Consider the following 10,110-nt stretch of genomic DNA (forward strand, 5'->3'; position numbering starts at 1 on the left):
CAAGATTCTCCCCTGCGTCAACAGATACCCTGGGATAGGATTCCAAGAGTCTTAACATGGTTGTAGAAAAACTGCAATCCATCTCTAATTAAAATTAGCATTTCTTTAACTTTTCAAGGTAGCTGTTATATATCACCTTGATTGTGGTGATGGTTTCTCGGCTGTATGAATATGTCCAATCTCCTCAAACTGTATACATTAAATATGTGCAGTTTTTTGTATATCAATTATACTTCAATAAAGCTGTTAAAATTAGCATTTCCTTAAATTATGAATATAGACATATATCACGGCAGTATTAGCAGTGTCAGGGACATTAATAACAGTCACTTAAAATTATGATAGTTAATAAATTTGCCTCTAGATCTTATTTGATAACTTAATAAAAGACATATAATTATGTAACATATTTTTAATATTTTGAAAATTATATTTCAATATCACCAGCTTATTTGTAATCCTATGTCTCTTACTTTATGTATGTAAGAACATTATTCTGAGAAGGGGTCCATAGGCTTCACCAGACTATCGAAGATATCCTTGCATGAAAAAGCCTAAGAATCTCTGTATGACACCAGACAATTTCATAAGCAAATGTGGACGCAGACAGGAAAAATGATCCAGGAAGAGACAGCACTGTATTAAAAACAAACAGAAAAACCAAATACGTGGCCTAGAGAAGAGAGAACATCATCCAACTGAAGAACAGAGAACAATTCAGGCAAGTCTGTAAGTTTCGGCTGAGTGAGTAGGTGTAATGATGGCTGGTAAGAGATACAACAGGCAAGATAAACAGGGGCAAGATCATTTTGAATGATCTTGTAAGAAATGCTGAAATAATGATAAATCATTGATCGTTTATAAGCAGAGAAGAAATGTGCCCAGTCTTCCATTTAACTATATCCCGTGTTTATTTCTCACTTCATTAAAATTATAAAAAAGGAAGCCATGAGTGTTATTTACTGGGTTTCTTAAATCCCAATGTTTGGTTGTAAAAGAGTTGAGAGAGTTAGGGAATTGTCAGACAAAAAAAGTTGTAGGAGACACATTTATTGTTATTATTTTTTAAAATGAAAAGAATCAAATATATCTGTAAACTGGGAGGAGATTGCCCCAGTGAGGAAGTGACTGAAAACAGATCAGAGAGATGGAGTAACCATCTCCACTGGATGTGGGAGCAGTTAAGCTCATGAACACAGATGGAGAAAGTGGTAGAAATCTTGAAGGGCTCTTAGCATTAGCGGAACCACTTACAACTATGGTCCTTCAATCTGGACACATAGCTTAATTCAGATGCAATGATGGCCAATCTTGAGAACTTGATCACCCAAAGTAAGTGTGATTTTAATGGGTGTTATATATCATAATGATAAGGATATTGGGGTTCACTTCTCCTCTGCCCCTTTCAACTTATGTCACTACTTCTTTTCTAGTTCATGAAATAATTTTATACAAAAATTATGCCAGATAAGAATAAACTGATTTATCTTGAATAGAGGTCTAATATTCTTTGTTAAAAACTGGATTGGCAAAAATGAGCAGAAGACCTAAATAGACATTTCTCCAAAGAAGACATACAGATGGCCAATAGGCACATGAAAAGATGCTCAACATCGTTAATTATTAGAGAAATGCAAATCAAAACTACAATGAGGGGGCTTCCCTGGTGGCGCAGTGGTTGAGAATCTGCCTGCTAATGCAGGGGACACGGGTTCGAGCCCTGGTCTGGGAGGATCCCACATGCCGTGGAGCAACTGGGCCCGTGAGCCACAATTACTGAGCCTGCGCGTCTGGAGCCTGTGCTCCGCAACAGGAGAGGCCGCGATAGTGAGAGGCCCACGCACCACGATGAAGAGTGGCCCCCGCTTGCCACAACTAGAGAAAGCCCTCGCACAGAAACGAAGACCCAACACAGCCATAAATAAATAAATTTAAAAAAATAAAAAAAATAAAAAAAAAAAATAAAAAAAAATTAAAAATAAATACAAAAAATAATAAATTAAAAATAAATACAAAAAATAAAAAATTAAAAAAAAAAAAAAACTACAATGAGGTACCATCTCACACCAGTCAGAATGGCCATCATTAAAAAGTCTACAAACTATAAATGCTGGAGAGGGTGTGGAGAACAGGAAACCCTCCTACACTGTTGGTGGGAATTTAAGTTGGTGCAGCCACTGTGGAAAATAGTATGGAGGTTCCTCAGAAAACTAAAATTAGAATTACCATATGATCCAGCAATCCCACTCCTGGGCATATGTCCAGGGAAAACTATAATTCAAAAAGATACATGCACCCCTATGTTCACAGCAGCACTATTCACAACAGCCAAGACATGGAAGCAATCTAAATGTCCATCAATAGATGAATGGATAAAGAAGATGTGGTATGTATATGCAATGGAATACTACTCAGCCATAAAAAAGAACAAAATAATGCCATTTGCAGCAACATGGATGCAACTAGAGATTATCACACTAAGTGAAGTAAGTCAGAAAGAGAAGGACAAATACCACATGATATCACTTATATGTGGAATCTAAAATATGAGACAAATGAACCTATCTATGAAACAGAAACAGAATCACAGACATAGAGAACAGACTGGTGGGTGCCAAGGGGGAAGGGGTTGGGGGAGGGATGGAGTGGGAGGTTGGGGTTAGCAGATGTAGGCTTTTATATATAGAATGGATAAACAACAAGGTCCTACTGTATGGCACAGAGAACTATATTCAATACCCTATGATGAATCATAATGGAAAAGAACATTAAAACAATAATGTATATATATGTATAACTGAATCACTTTGCTGTACAGCGGTAGTTAACGCGGCATTATGGATCAACTATATTTCAATAAAAATATATAAATAAATAAAATGCAAACACACAAACACAAAAACTGGATTGGACAAGTAAGAATGGAACTCTTGAGGCTTAGAGCATGTACTCTTAATATGATGAATTCTGTGTACGATCCAAACATATTCTGAAATTTCTTGTAAAATGTGCATGTGTATTTTTCAAAACAAAGATTTTATAACGCACTGGGTCTTGAAAGATATCTGTGACCTTTAAGAATGTTAGAACCACCAAAACCTGAAACAAGCTTTTGGCATGTGGTCTAGCCATACCCTTTAAACCATACTATACTTATTAGTTCTACAGAGTCAGGCAGAAGGCACTTTCGGCCCTCATGTAGATCATCAAAAAGTCTCTTTCCCATCCCTCAAAATTAAATCATCCTCTCCCTTCAAATACCCCAGGCAGAACACATATTTGTTCCTGAATTCAGAGGTTATAATCCCAAATTTCATATGTTCAGAACAGGAGAGAAATGAATAAAACACCATTAGACAGTATTTCTGCCCATGTGGAGACACTTTGTTCAACCTCCATGTCTGCTCTTTTCTATGTTCCTCTCTTTTACTTTTAGTGTATCTGTTTGATACCTACTTTCTTACATCAGTAAGAATTTGGGATATGGGTAGGGGGAGGATGTGTGAAATCAATTAACATTATAAACACCTTCTATTTACTTGTCCTAATTTTTCTTCCCTGGCTACCACACCTAGATATTACTTAGGTATCACATCTACAACCTCTTAGCCACCTCAATTAATGATCCAAGTCTTAATTGGGCAGAAATTATGTTTTTCAACATAATCTTATAATTTGGTGGAATATGTAATAAGTCTGATGACTCAACCAAACAATTTGTCCCTACTTTGTCTTTGCAAGTTTTTGCTGAAGACTAGAATCAGGATCTGATAAAGCGGTTTCTGATCCATGGCTTCCACTTAGTCCTGTGGGACTTCCTAACTCCAAGCACTGAAAGTCTATTCCCTAAGCCTGAGTGTTAACCTGCATGCTTTTCTTCAGTGTTCCATCAGTGTCTCTGTTCCCAAGTCACCATAACCATGTGAAGCAGGGTGTTATTTACTTTTATTTATTCTACTTAAATTCTGGGATAGTCCTGAACATAAAGTGGCACGAATGAAGAAAAAAAATCATCAGATATTAAATTCGGAAAACAATGAATATATCCAGTCCTGTGCTGGGAAATGTTTAACAATAGGCTCTAAAGACACAAGAAAAGCTCTGATCTGTAGCATACTCCTTCCATGGCTGATATCAAGTTATTAAGTGGGATGCTTGAACATGAATTGGGAAGAGATGTACAAAACCAGCTCTCTTGAGCTGCTGCAGGCTGGCTCCAACACACCACTGGATGCCTTATATACATCAGGCAAAACAGAACCAGCAATAAAATTGTAAAAAATTTCCATTTATCTTGACAGCCTTCCCATCACCCCTTTTTCAATATACCTTTCTAAAATGTCAAAAACCCAGGTCCTGTCTTGGAGATTTTATATATATGTATGTGTAAACAAATTTATATATATATATATATATGAAGTTAAGAAAGGTACATATTTTATAAAATTACATGGAAATAAATATATTTCCTTGTTATAGAATTATATTAATTAAACTACATTTTACCAAAGTTTACTTTCTATCAAGTTGCTATATATATAACTGTAATTAAAAATATTTTATCAGAAAATGCAAAAAAAAAACTATGAATAAATTGAGAGAAGAAAGTTTAACAATACTGCTTAAAATTTAATGAAATGGAAAGTAAAAAGAATGTCTTTCAAAGACATTCACCATTTTTTCTTTGACTTTTAGGGTAATATCATTATATGAAGGGAAATATGGGACAGTTGCAAACTTGAAGAATATCACATATTCAAATTATTATTAGGGCTGTGAGATTTTAAAAAAATTCTCTTTACCTTGTTTCCTTTCAGAGTTAAAATCATATAAATTAATCAAATTAATATTTCAAAAACAAGAAAAGGAATATTTTTGAATGTAGCAACAAAGAGGAACTAGCATGATGGTAAATTCTGAATTTTAGGAAAAGTTTGACCCTAGACCTGTATTCCAGGATACATTTTTTAAAAAATTATTTATACCCTGATGAAAATAAGTGTGTACATTTTACAATGGCTTAAAAAGAAAAATTATATTGTTTATATACATATAAAGTATGTCTGTCATCAGATACATTAATAATAGAATCACTGGAGTAACAGATAACATTATGTTTCTAGGAAATGTCAACAGTATAAGGCGTATTTGAACCTTTTTACTTCCTAGACCTCACTTTTCAACTGAGAAAATGAAGGTTTCTAAGTGTTAAATAACTTACTCATGGTCACCAGGACTCCACAAACTCTCAGTGGAACAACAGTTGCAAGTTCTTCATTTTTGGTAAGATGGAAAAGCATTTGCCAGCCAGTGGTATTTTGGCAAATGTTTTTTAAGTACCTGGTATTGTACATACTGTAATGTATAAACATATTAAGATAAATTTTAATTTTGGGGTTTTATTTATTCTAGAGATGATAATAAGAAACATTAATCAACTTGTTAATATATGAACTTATATGTCAAGATATATTATTCAACCCTTATTTCTGATGTGCTCTATAAAACATAGTGAAATATACATAAATATAGGGAAATATATTCATTAATATATAAATATAGTGAAACTATATCTTTCCTAAGTAAAATATAGTGAAAATATATTTTTTTCCTTTTTGTAGATAACATGGATAACATACTTCCTTCGGTGCTCCCAATGCTGACATCATGTTGATAGAAACTATATCATGTATACACACACACACATACACACACACACATTTTTGCATTTATCACTGTCAAATTGTGCTTTGCTGACACATCTATGAGTATTAATGTACTTGTAGAAATATTCGTAAAACAGACACAACATGTGTTTTTGCCTTGAAAAGGAAGTAACTTGATTCATCTAGACATTTCAACTTTAATAAAGAGAGAAAAGTTAAATTATACTTTATGAGAAGGAATCATAGTGACGTTATCCAAGAATTATGCTTGTCTTATTTGTTGGCATACTACTTTGTGGTAAAGCATAAATTAAGTGACTAACTGAATAGGTCAGAGCTAGCTGCTTTTGATGTTATTCTGCTAACAATAGCAGTGATTTCAATATATGAGAAACATCACTGACATTGTCCCCCATTAATTGATTTCCATAATTAAAATTCCTCGAGGGTAGTGGGGAATGCATATTATGAACACAATTATGTACTATATCACTTACTCTTCAGTAAACGAGATATATTCCTTACCATTGATTTTGGAATTGTAAGCTACCTCTCAGTTTCAAGGCATCTACATTTTAACTTGAGGATAAAGAAAAAGCATGGATTTTAAAATTCCATTTAATAATGTACACAATAATATGAGCCTTTTGAAAGCAATTTTAATTAACATAGTTTCCACATTTTTTCAAAGTTTTTAATTTTGTTTTGTTTTACTTATTTATTTATTTATCTTCCAGAGAGAAGATAACTAGTTATAAGCCACATGATTTTGCTGTATAGTCCTTAACTGGGGATGTTGTGTATAGCATGCAAGCCTCAGAATTGTACTATTTCTGTTAGACTATTGACCAGTGATATGTATATTGATTAGTACTTTGGAGTGAGATTCCAAATAATTAGGAAAATGACAATGATTGTGGCACTACAATAATAATTTTTAATTTGGAAAATAATTTTAAAGAATTCCCAGGCTCATAAACATAGTTGATGCACACACACTCATGCACACGCACACGCACCCACACACACACAGACTCGCACAAGGCCAAGTCATTCTCTTTTTTAAATAATGAAGACATGTTTAATTTTGGTTAGAGCTAATTAAAATAGGTTTCAAGAAGAGCCCTTCCCCAAATTTCATTACATGGTTTAATAAGACACAATACAATTTCAAAGCAGTGATGAGAGAGGAAGACCTGTTTCTAGTTTTGCCTTACTTTATTATTCTTGAAATTCTCTAGATCTGTGCTGCCATTATTGTAGCCATTAGCCACATGTGGCTATCAAGCTTTGGAAAGATGTCTAGATCAAATTGAGATGTGTGCAGTAAGTGTAAAATATATACTAGATTTCAAAGACTTAGCATGAATAAAAGAATGTAAAATATTTCATTAATATTGTATATAGATTTATGATGAAATAATATATTGGCTATGTTGGGCTAAGTGAATATATGATGATTAATTTCACTGTTGTGGCAGAAACACAGCAATGATTATAACAACATGTGAAAACAATGATGAGATATGCTTGGAAAATACGGAAACTCTCCACTAGAAATTATCTACGTGCCATAACAATGAGACTGTCCCAGCTTACAATTCATCATCTACCCAAGATCATAGAGGAAAGACTCCTCCTGATTGTCTTATTACTTCAGTCAACCTGAAATTCACATTCAGTTTTACATCCTCCCAACACAACAACCCTACTCTCAATGTCCCTCTCTCCTACTATCACTTTCTTCCCTTAGTTTCCAGGACAACATAATTTCTTCATGTTTCTCTTACCTCACTGACCACAACTTCAAGTCTCCTTTTCTGACTCCTCCTATTAACCTTACACTCTTAACACAGATGTACTCTAGGTGTCTGTTTCTAATCCTCTTCTCTTTTCCATATACACTCCCTTGTTGATCTCCTCTAGTCAAATGGCTTTCAAATTCATCTATATGCCCTTGGTTCTCAGATTGTTATCTTCAGCCTGAATTTCTTTTCTGAACTCTAGTAACATATATCTGAATGCCAATTTGTTATCTCCACTTGGATATCTAATAGATACCTCAAAACTTACATACCCCTAACTGAAAAATTCTATGTCCCACATACCTCCAACTTTCTTCATTCACAGATTTCCCCTTTGCTCGTGTCAGTTGCGTCCTTTTACCTACTCAGACCAGTAATTTTTGAGTCATCCTCCACTCTATTTCTCGCACGACTCCCATACAATTAGTCAGAAAATTCTGTTGCTCTACCTCCAAAATATATCTAGTATCCACCATTTCTCATCATTCCCATTGATATTATTTCATTCCAAGCTACCATCATCTGTTGCCTGGATGACTGAAGGAGCTTCCTAACCTGTCTCCCTGCTTCCACCCTTGCTCTCCTCCCGTCTATTTACATTACAAAAGCTGGAATAATCCATTACAAGTAAGTCAGATCAAATAATTAATTTTCCCCAAAGCCCTCAACTCCCCATTTCACACAGTGTTCAAGTCAAAATCCTTAGCACGACCCAAAAAGACCATTCATGATCTGGATACCCTCTCCCATGTTGCTCCTCTGACTTTACCTTCATTTCCTACTGTTCTCACCTAACTCAACACTCTAAGGCTAGGTACACCTGTGCAAATTCCTTGAAGTTCTGTGTTAAAATTAAAAAACTTTCCTCTCTTCTATTTCCCTCTTTGAAGGAAAAATCCTAGTTCTTAAACTGGCATTTAAAGATCTCAGTTTCATCATTTTAGCCTTATCTCCTTAAAATCTCCAGACCTATCTATCCGTTGTCTCCAAAACACATCATGGTCTTCCCCACTCCTGTCCTAATACTCATGCTGTTCTCCCACTTCCTGTGCATCACTCTCTGTTTGTTGCAGTCTAGCCCTTTGTCAATGTTCAGGTGAACACGTGTCTCTTATCTCAGGATTTTTCTCATCAGCAAAGCACATGCCATTCTCACTTGTCCAAAGTCCAGTAATTATTAATATCTCTACTTACCATCAACTATGAATTATACTGCTTTTACTATTTGCTTCTTGCCTTGATATCTAGATGATCAATTCTCAAGAGCAAAGATTTGAACTACTCTAAAATCCCTAAAGTAATAAGCATTTTATATTGACTTACTCATTAAAGAGTTTCACATTATATTTTTCATTGACTAATTAGCTTAGCTCTTGACACTCCATATCTTCAGAAATACTTTTCCATACAACAAAGCATATGTAATAAAACATACTACATTTTTTCTTTTATTTTTATGATCAAACTTGGAGCATGATTAAGAAAGGTGAACCAGAAGACTTTACATTCATATTGCAAATAGAAGGATTTATACTAAAATTAAACAAAAAATAGTTAAGGCATTTTGATGGCTTGAAAAACTCTCATAATAATAGTTAAAATTTCAGAGATTTTATATATCATAAGCACTTTACATCCTTATTTTTGTTTAATCCTCATAACACATGCTTATTTATACCTGTTTTCGAAAGGATGAGACTGAATCTTAGGCACAGTAAATAACTTGTGCAAGGTAAAAAGCTCACAAATGATATAGGAGGGAATTAAATCAAGGCTGTCTTATTCACACACAGTCACACGTAAACACATACAGAGTGAAGACTCATTAAAACATATGACATCCAAATCTGACTTTACAGATGTAGAAACTGACTCATAGGTTAAATGTCTTGACAAGGTCATACAGGTACTAAGTGAACAAGTAAGATGAGACTAGGAAGCTAGTAGCTCCAAGCATGCTCTATTTCAGTAGGCAGATACCAGTCTTTGAGTTAATGCCTGAAGGCTAGTTGTATTTGCTATAGGTAGCTTAAATAATATGTTTGTATTTGCAAAATTCTTCAGTGTTCACTAGTAAACCAACTCCAAAGATATAGGTAAATATACTAGTATCTAGTATACTAGATAACTCTTTTTAAGTGAGCAAAGAATCAAGGTGAGTTAAAAATTATTTATATATACACACACACACACACACACACACACACACACACATATACATAGAGACAGAGACAGATGTACTTCCTGTGTTTCTGAAGAGGAGATTGCACCATCCTAGGTACTTTCTATTGCACATCTACCAAAGAGTGTGTCTTCACTTTTTTCACTAACTCATATGTTCTCTTCTTTTCCCCTAATGCCTACATTAGAAATTCATTTGACATTTGCAGGTATTCATAAGGGAATTCCAGTTACTTCCTACACATACCTGTTCTGATATAGCCAAAAACCATTTGGTGACATTATCAACTCATTAAAGTGAGAGATGTGACAGAAAGAGCACACTTCACATGGAATAAATATAAAAGCATCAACCACTTGAATGGAAAAAAAAATCCATCTGGCTGATTTCTCTTTGAAAAATGAGCTGTGTATTAAATTCCTTCCTTAATACCTGACAGCCAATTAATCTCAAAATG

Source organism: Eschrichtius robustus, chromosome X, assembly GCF_028021215.1.
Source record: "Eschrichtius robustus isolate mEscRob2 chromosome X, mEscRob2.pri, whole genome shotgun sequence".
NCBI lineage: Eukaryota > Metazoa > Chordata > Mammalia > Artiodactyla > Eschrichtiidae > Eschrichtius > Eschrichtius robustus.